Below are 7,740 nucleotides of genomic sequence, written 5' to 3' on the forward strand. Positions count from 1 at the left end.
AAAAAAAAAAAAAAAAAAGAGTTGGAGGTTGCTGTGAGCTGTGACGCCACAGCACTCTACCAAGGAAGACATAGTAAAACTCTGTCTCAAAAAAATAAATAAAAATAAATGCAGACAACATGAACAAAACAGGAATTTACATATTCTCAATCTGAAGGAGCAGGAATTCTACTGAATAACACTGTCAAGTAACATGAAGCTTCCTTCCAGTACTTAATCAATGGCATTTGTCTATTAAAATCACACCCTCTTGGGGGGTGGGGGGAAGGCAAGTCCTTTAAGGATCACCTAGAAATTACTTGAAGGAACAATAACTTCTTGATGCCTCAATGAAAACAAATGATTTATTTATTAATGGCAGATACTGAGTGCTTATCATGTGCCATACACTCACTGTGCTAAGTATGGCTTAGAGCCTACCCTCACAGAATTCAGTTGGAGAGATAAGATATTACATAATCACAGTTAGGATGCTTTTTTTTGAGACAGAGTCTCACTATGTTGCCCTCAGTAGAGTGCTGTGGCATCACAGCTCACAGTAATCTCAAACCTTTTGGGCTTAAGGATTCTCTTGCCTCAACCTCCCGAGTAGCTGAGACTACAGGCGCCTGCCACAAAGCCCAGTTATTTTTTGGTTGCAGTTGTCATTGCTGTTCAGCAGGCCTGGGCAAGGCTCAAACCTGCCAGTTTCGGTGTATGTGGCTGGCACCCTTACTCTCTGAGCTACCAGCGTAGAGCTTTGGTCTTTGTTTTTTATTGTGAAAAATTATGTAACTATGTTAAAGACTAGAAAACAAAAGCAGAAAGTGTCAAAAGCCCTATCACCCTAAACCTAAAGAGACATATACTATAAATTTTGTGTTCTCTTTGACTTCTTTTTTTTTGAGACAGAGTCTCACTTTGTTGCCCTTGGTAGAGTGCCATCGTGTCATAGCTCAAAGCAACCTCAAACTCTTGGGCTCAAGTGATTTTCTTGTGTCAGCCTCCCAAGTAGCTGGGACTTTAGGGGCCCTCCACAACACCCAGTTATTTTTAGAGACGAGGTCTTGCTCTGGCTCAGGTTGGTCTCAAACTTATGACCTCAGGCAATCTACCCACTTTGGCCTCCTATAGTGCTAGGATTACAGGTGTAAGCCACCACTTCCTAATGCAGGAGTTCTCCACTGGGACAATTCTGTCCTCCAGGAGACAGTTGGCAATGTCTGAAGACATTTTTGGTTGTCACAAATGAGGAAATGCTACTGGCATCTAATGGGTAGATGCCAAGGATGCTGCTTAACATTCTACAATGCATACGACAACCCCACGACAAAGCATTATCTGGCCCAAAATGTCAAATGTGCCAAGGTTGAGAAAGTCTGCTCTAATTTAATAAGGAGCATACATAATAAGACAAGTGCAAGATTCAAACAAAATGCTAGTTCAGGCCAAGGATGGTGGTTCATGCCTGTATCTTAGCAATTTGGGAGCTGAGGTGGAAGACTGCTAAAGGTCAGAAATTCAAGACCAGCCTGAGCAAGAATGAGACTACAAAACACAGAAAAATTAGCTGTGCATGCTGATGCGTGTCTGTAGTCCCAGCTATTCCAAAGGCTGAGGCAGGAGGACTGCTTGAGCTCAGGAGTTTAATGTTAAAGTGAGCTATCTATGATGTTACCACTGTACTCTAGCTTGGGTGACAGGGTAAAAAAGACCCTGTCTTAGGCGGCACCCTATCGCTCAGTGGGTAGGGCACTGGCCCCATATATCAAGAGTGGCAGGGTCAAACCCAGCCCCAGCGAACTACAACAAAAAAATAGCAGGGCGTTGTAGCAGGCACCTATAGTCCCAGCTATTTGGGAGGCTGAAGCAAGAAAATCGCCTAAGGCCAGGAGTTAGAGGTTGCTGTGAGCTTTGATGCCATGGCACTCTACCGAAGGTGATAAAGTAAGACTCTGTCTCTACAAAAAAAAAAAAAAAGAAAGACCCTGTCTTTAGGCTCAGCGCCTGTGGCTCAAGTGGCTAAGGCACCAGCCACATACACCTAAAGTGGCAGGTTCGAATTCAGCCTGGCCTGCCAAATAACAATGACGGCTACAACCAAAAAATAGCCGGGCGTTGTGGCAGGCGCCTGTGGTCCCAGCTACTTGGGAGGCTGAGGCAGGAGACTCGCTTGAGCCCAGGAGTTGGAGGTTGCTGTGAGCTGTGATGCCATAGCACTCTACCCAGGGGGACAGCTTGAGGCACTGTCTCAAAAAAAAAAAAAAAAAACACCCCCTCTTTAAAAAAAAAAGTGCTAGTTCACGACTTTCTGAATTCAAAAGAATTTTATTTATTTATTTTTTTTTTTTAAAGACGGAGTCTCACTTGTCACCCTCGGTACCTTGGCATCACAGCTCACAGCAACCTCCAGCTCTTGGGCTTAGGCGAATCTCTTGCCTCAGCCTTCCAAGTGGCTGAGACTACAGGCACCTGCCACAATGCCCAGCTATTTTTTTGTTCCAGTTTGGCCGGGGCCAGGTTCGAACCCGCCATCCTCGGTATATGGGGCCAGTGCCCTATTCACTGAGCCACAGCCACTACCCTGCAGAGAATTTTATTAAGTTGAACAAAGGAGTTTAGGTTTGATTCTTTGGGAATATGAAGTCAGTTATGACTTGAGTTATGAGATGAAAAAGGGTTCTTTTTAAAGAACTTTCAAAAGATGAGTCTGGTTGCGGTAGAAAAGTAGAAGTACAGGTATGAAAACCAGTTTAGTAGAAAATAAAGAAAGAAACTAATAAAGATATTTCAAGGGAGTAAGTCACTTAGACTATATAAGATACGGCTCAAGGATCCTTAGATTTCAAATCTCAGCATTAAATTTCAAACCAGAGAGTTCAACTTCCAGTGACACTATGCATTTGCTTAAGTAAAATGAATCTTTGACTCATAATGGTTCACTAAAAACTAAAAGAAGGAAGTCACTTTTTAAAGGCACGGTCTCCGGTTAAATAAAAATGATTGCAGGGAGTGGCACCTGTGGCTCAGTGAGTAGGGCTCCAGCCCCGTATACCTGTGGCAGGTTCCAACCCGGCCCCTGACAAACTGCAAACAAAAAATAGCCAGGCATTCTGATGGGCGCCTGTAATCCCAGCTACTTGGGAGACTGAGGCAAGAGAATCGCCTAAGCCCAAGAGCTGGAGGTTGCTGTGAGCTGTGACACCACAGCTCTCTATCGAGGGCAACAAAGTGAGACTCTGTCTCTTAAATAAAATAATTGCAACTAAACAAATGTATGTATAACCAAGAAAAAGGTGAAAAAATTCATCCCTTACCTTGGAAACAAAAACATTTTACAAACTCAATATATAACTTCCTCACAGCAAAATACACACACTGAATTTTTTTTCAAGCACCAAATCTTTGTATCACCACTTCTGGTTTGCATGGCAAGCTGTATTTTACAAAGTACTTTCATTGCTACCATTTTACTTAAAACCCTCTGAGACATAAATTATGCCCACCTGACTGATGAAGTATTTCTGGAGAAGGCAGGATATTCCTACAGAAATTTCTTCATGCTAGACCACATCAAAATCAAATCTATTAAAAAGCCCTTCACAACCTGGTAGACAGCTACCTTTGTTCTGAGCTTATCTGTTGCCAAATTCTAGGCCCTAGTACTTCACTGAACAATTTAGGCCCTCTCCTGCCTCCACATCTTTGCTTCTGCTGTTTCCTTCAGCTAGAACACCTTTGCCTGGATGTGCTACTAATACTTCAAACTACACTCAGGAAAAATTGATTTCCTTTCCACGTTGCCTCCCTAATTTACTTCTCATATTTCCTACCTGAATGGGTAGTACTTAGTTCCCTAAACCAAAAAACCAGGCAACTGTCCTATACCACTCCTACTTCATCATTCCCATAAGTTATCCATCTTCAATTCTATGGATTCCATCTTCTTAACATTGCTCAAATCTGATCCCGCCTCTCCATTCCCACTTCTACTGTCTTAGGCCACGAAAACAGCAGTAGCTTCCAAACACTGATCTACATCCCCACAGTGTCTGGTCTCCTCCCACTTGACAGAGCAAACTTTCTAAAATGTAAATCTGATAACATCATTTTCCTACATAAAACACTTCAAAGAAAAAAAAACACTTCAAAGAATCCCCATACCTTTCAGGGTAAAATCGAAATTCCTCCGCATTGCTTATAAGGTACTCCAATTTGACCTTACCACCCTTACAGCTCCACTTCCCCAAGCTTTACTAGAATTCCAACACTGAACTAGCCCTAGTCTTTCACATGTCTAGGTCTCCATCACCTTGCACTTGTAGTTCTCTTTGCCTGGAAATCTCTTTTCTAGATTCATCATATAGCTTTTAAATAAACCTTGCAAGATTTTGGCCTCCCATTCCATTCTGGAAGCCCAGGTGCTTGGCTCAGGTAGTTCTCCTCTATACTCTTATAGCTCTATACTATGCACTGTGACACTATAAGCCATCTCGGATTTACTCTTCTGCTCCCTTCTCTACTGTACATTCCACAAGAACTGTATTCTTAGCCATGCAGACTAAGTACCTCATTTAATGTGCTTCACACATATTAAGGTCCCAATAAATGTTTGGTAAATAATCCGTGTGCTGGGCTGCCCTTGGATTTTCACTTAGATCTCTACAAAGAGCTTCAACTGTCAGTTTTCGTACTACCTCTGTCAAAAATGTTCTCATCCCCCTTCACCAAACTTATTCCTATTCATCCTTCAAAATTCTTCTTAAACTGCTTCTTCAGAAATTCTCCTGAATCCCTTGTTTACCTATTTCATAACACCCTATTCCTTCCTAACACTCATCAACATTTACAACTACCTTTTTTTTTTTAGAGACAGAGTCTCACTTTATCACCCTCGGTAGAGTGCCATGACATCACAGCTCACAGCAACCTCCAACTCCTGGGCTTAGGCGATTCTCCTGCCTCAGCCTCCCAAGTAGCTGGGACTACAGGCGCCTGCCACAACGCCCAGCTCTTTTTTGTTGCAGTTTGGCTGGGACTGGGTTTGAACCTACCACCATGGGTATATGGGGCAAGCGCCCTACCAGCTGAACCACAGGCGCCTACAACTACTTCTTTAACATCCCTGCAAACACTGCTAATTCCATGAGGGCAGGATTTATCTCTTTGTTTCAAAGCTGCATTCCCAGCACCGGGCAAAATGATGACATAGAAAAAACAATCTGTAACACCAAATTTAAACCCGGAGGTGGGCAGAGAGCTCCACTTAAACGATGAGCAACATGAGGATCAAATAAGTTAAAGAAAGCATGTGTGGCCAAACTTAATTGTGGGGCCTGACCAAATCCGAGCAGATTTCAGGTTCAAAAGTACACAACCCCTTCAATAAAGTTAGTTCAGCATTTCCGAATGAGAGGAGCAGCCAGGATAAGGGGGAGGCTATGCGAATGCGAATGCGAATACAAGGACTTGATCTTTTAAAAACTCCCCAGGCATTCCAAACAGCTGAATTAGGGAGAAAAAAAAAATTCCACACAGCGGTGGGTTAACCTAGCGCAGCTCGCGAGGCTACACCGACCGGAAGACCACCCCGGGCAGAGGTTCCCAGGAACGTGGGAAGGACCGGGACTCGTCATCTGAGCAACTGGGGCCAGGATTCCAGTCTCTTCCTCACTCGGTACATGATCTTAGACCAGTCTCCTCTTCTCCGGGGATCGATTTACCCATCCGTGCAATGGGAGGCAGACTGGGAACAGGGACGAGTCTAAGGTCTCAGAAGCTCCCTTCACTCAGGGCACCTCAGGAATCCGGCCTCCGCTGAGGCTGACAGACAGCGACGTAAAGTGGAGCGAAGGGCTTCTCCGGGGCAAGCCAGTTTCACCTGGTCACCCCGGCCCCACCTCGAGAGACCGCGCCCAGGAGTCCGGGTCGGCCTCAGGGCTTCAGCCCCGGCCACCTCAGGAGGGCTCCCCACACGCGCGTAGGCCAGGAGGGCCATTAGGAACCCCAGACGCCGATGGCGCCCAAAGAGACCCCAGTCCCCACCCAGCCTCACACCCTCACCTCAGACTTCAGTCTCACCTCGGGACTGCGATCAGCCGCTCTCCACTTCCGGCAAGAACTGCCCAGCAAGCTCCGCGCGACCCACTTCCGGGCCCTCACTGGGCGCGGCGCTCCCACCGGAAATGAGCCTCCGGCTGCAGCGCTAGGCCCGCGGTGGACCGGAGGGATTCTGGCTGCCCCGCTCGTGACTCCGCCCCCTACTCCCCACGCCTGGGAGAGCGAATCCCGACTACTCCGGAGGGCGCTGGGGGAAGAGCCCCACCCCCAAGGCGGGGGCGACCCGGGGAGGGCGTGCTCCCCAGCCAGGCCCCGCCCCCGGTCAGCCGTGCGGAAACTGAGGCTCGGGCCGAGGAAGGGCCGGGGTGCCCTCCACCTACGGAGAGCGGCCAGTTCTCCTATCACTTTGGTCTCAGTGGCAGAGGCCAGTTCCTTTTTCACTGCAGTACGAAAGGGGTCTTAGAAGGACTAGGGGCAGGATTCTCCGAGGGCGAGAATCTGGGCGGCGGTGTACTCTACGCGGGAGTCACGGCCAAGTTCGCTTCTCTCTAAGCGTGCATACCTCGGTTTCCCCGTTTGTGGGCACAGCCCTGAGTGTCTAGGCGTGCTCGCCTCCGCCCAAGTCTCACTGCCCAGGGCTAGGAAGGTGGAGAAAAATCCTCCACTCTCGCCCCATTTCCTGTTTTTTCGGTGCGTTCTGTGACCATAGATGGTCAGGTCTTGGGCCGCGGAAGCCTCCGCCCCGCGGCTTTGGAGTCCTTCCCCCGGGCACGCAGGGTGTGGTCCCCGAGAATAAGACGAGCGGAATTGAAGGAGACCTGCCCCACTCCGCTAAAATCCGGCTACTAAAGCATTCTCGCCCCGGGCTGGGTGTGACCAGCCGGTTACTACTCAATCAGCGCAGGCTCCAAACGGTGGCTGGAGTCTGCGGGGGAGACTTCGCTTCTTTGCTCCTTAGGCCAGGGGATCAGATGTTTGTTTCCTGAAGACTCAGACTTTCTAACTGGTCATTATCTTCCCACAAAGATTTATTTCTAGAAAAAATAGGCGTGTGCTCCAGTTCCCACCCCTAAGGCTGAACCACTGTGACAGCTCCGTGTTTCAACTTGAAATCAGGCGTTATATGCCAAAGACAATCATTCAACAAATATAGCTCTTACAATAATAACAGCTACCGTTTGTTGCATGCTGACTACATGCCAGGTCTGTTCTGAGTGCTTCAAGTGTATTTTCATTTAATCCTAATAGCGGCTTTGCGGTAGGTATCATTATGTTCTCGGGTTTTCCAATGAGGAAGCTGAATAATTTGCCAAGGTCACAAAATAATTGTTGAAACTTTCAAGAGAACACATCTATCTGATTATAAATCCCATGAACTTAATTACCCCCTGTGATGTATCATATTGGAATTATTTGAGGGAGCTTTGAGGTGATGAATGCCTGTGCATCTGAAGACACACTGCTGTATTCCAGTTCTGGCTTAGGCCCTTTATCTTGGACAGATTTTGGGGCCTCTTTCCCCCAAATAACAACAATATTGCATAAAAATCATAGTATATGTTAAATAACCACATTTAACAGAAAGAAAGGAAATTTACTCATCTATAAAATGGGGATAATTCATGGGGTTGTAATGAGAAGCAATAATTATGAAAAATCACTTTGTTTTTTTTTTTTTTTTTTGAGACAGAGCCTCAAGCT

The 7,740-nt window shown here is 46.4% G+C and overlaps 1 protein-coding gene across 2 annotated transcripts in view; it reads right to left on the reverse strand.

The window, feature by feature from the left end:
- CAP1 (cyclase associated actin cytoskeleton regulatory protein 1) overlaps positions 1–6,228 on the reverse strand; it is a 32,773-nt gene extending 26,545 nt beyond the window's left edge. Inside the window, exon 1 of one of the 2 annotated variants that reach the window (XM_012810882.2) lies at positions 6,061–6,228. The gene's annotated coding sequence lies outside the window, so the exon portion shown is untranslated. Of the gene's footprint in view, positions 1–6,042 lie in introns of both variants that reach the window. The other variant, XM_003798979.3, reaches the window with a different exon arrangement.
- Between the last annotated feature and the right edge of the window lie 1,512 nt (positions 6,229–7,740).

Source organism: Otolemur garnettii, unplaced genomic scaffold (assembly GCF_000181295.1).
Source record: "Otolemur garnettii isolate 467f Iridium unplaced genomic scaffold, OtoGar3 scaffold00144, whole genome shotgun sequence".
NCBI lineage: Eukaryota > Metazoa > Chordata > Mammalia > Primates > Galagidae > Otolemur > Otolemur garnettii.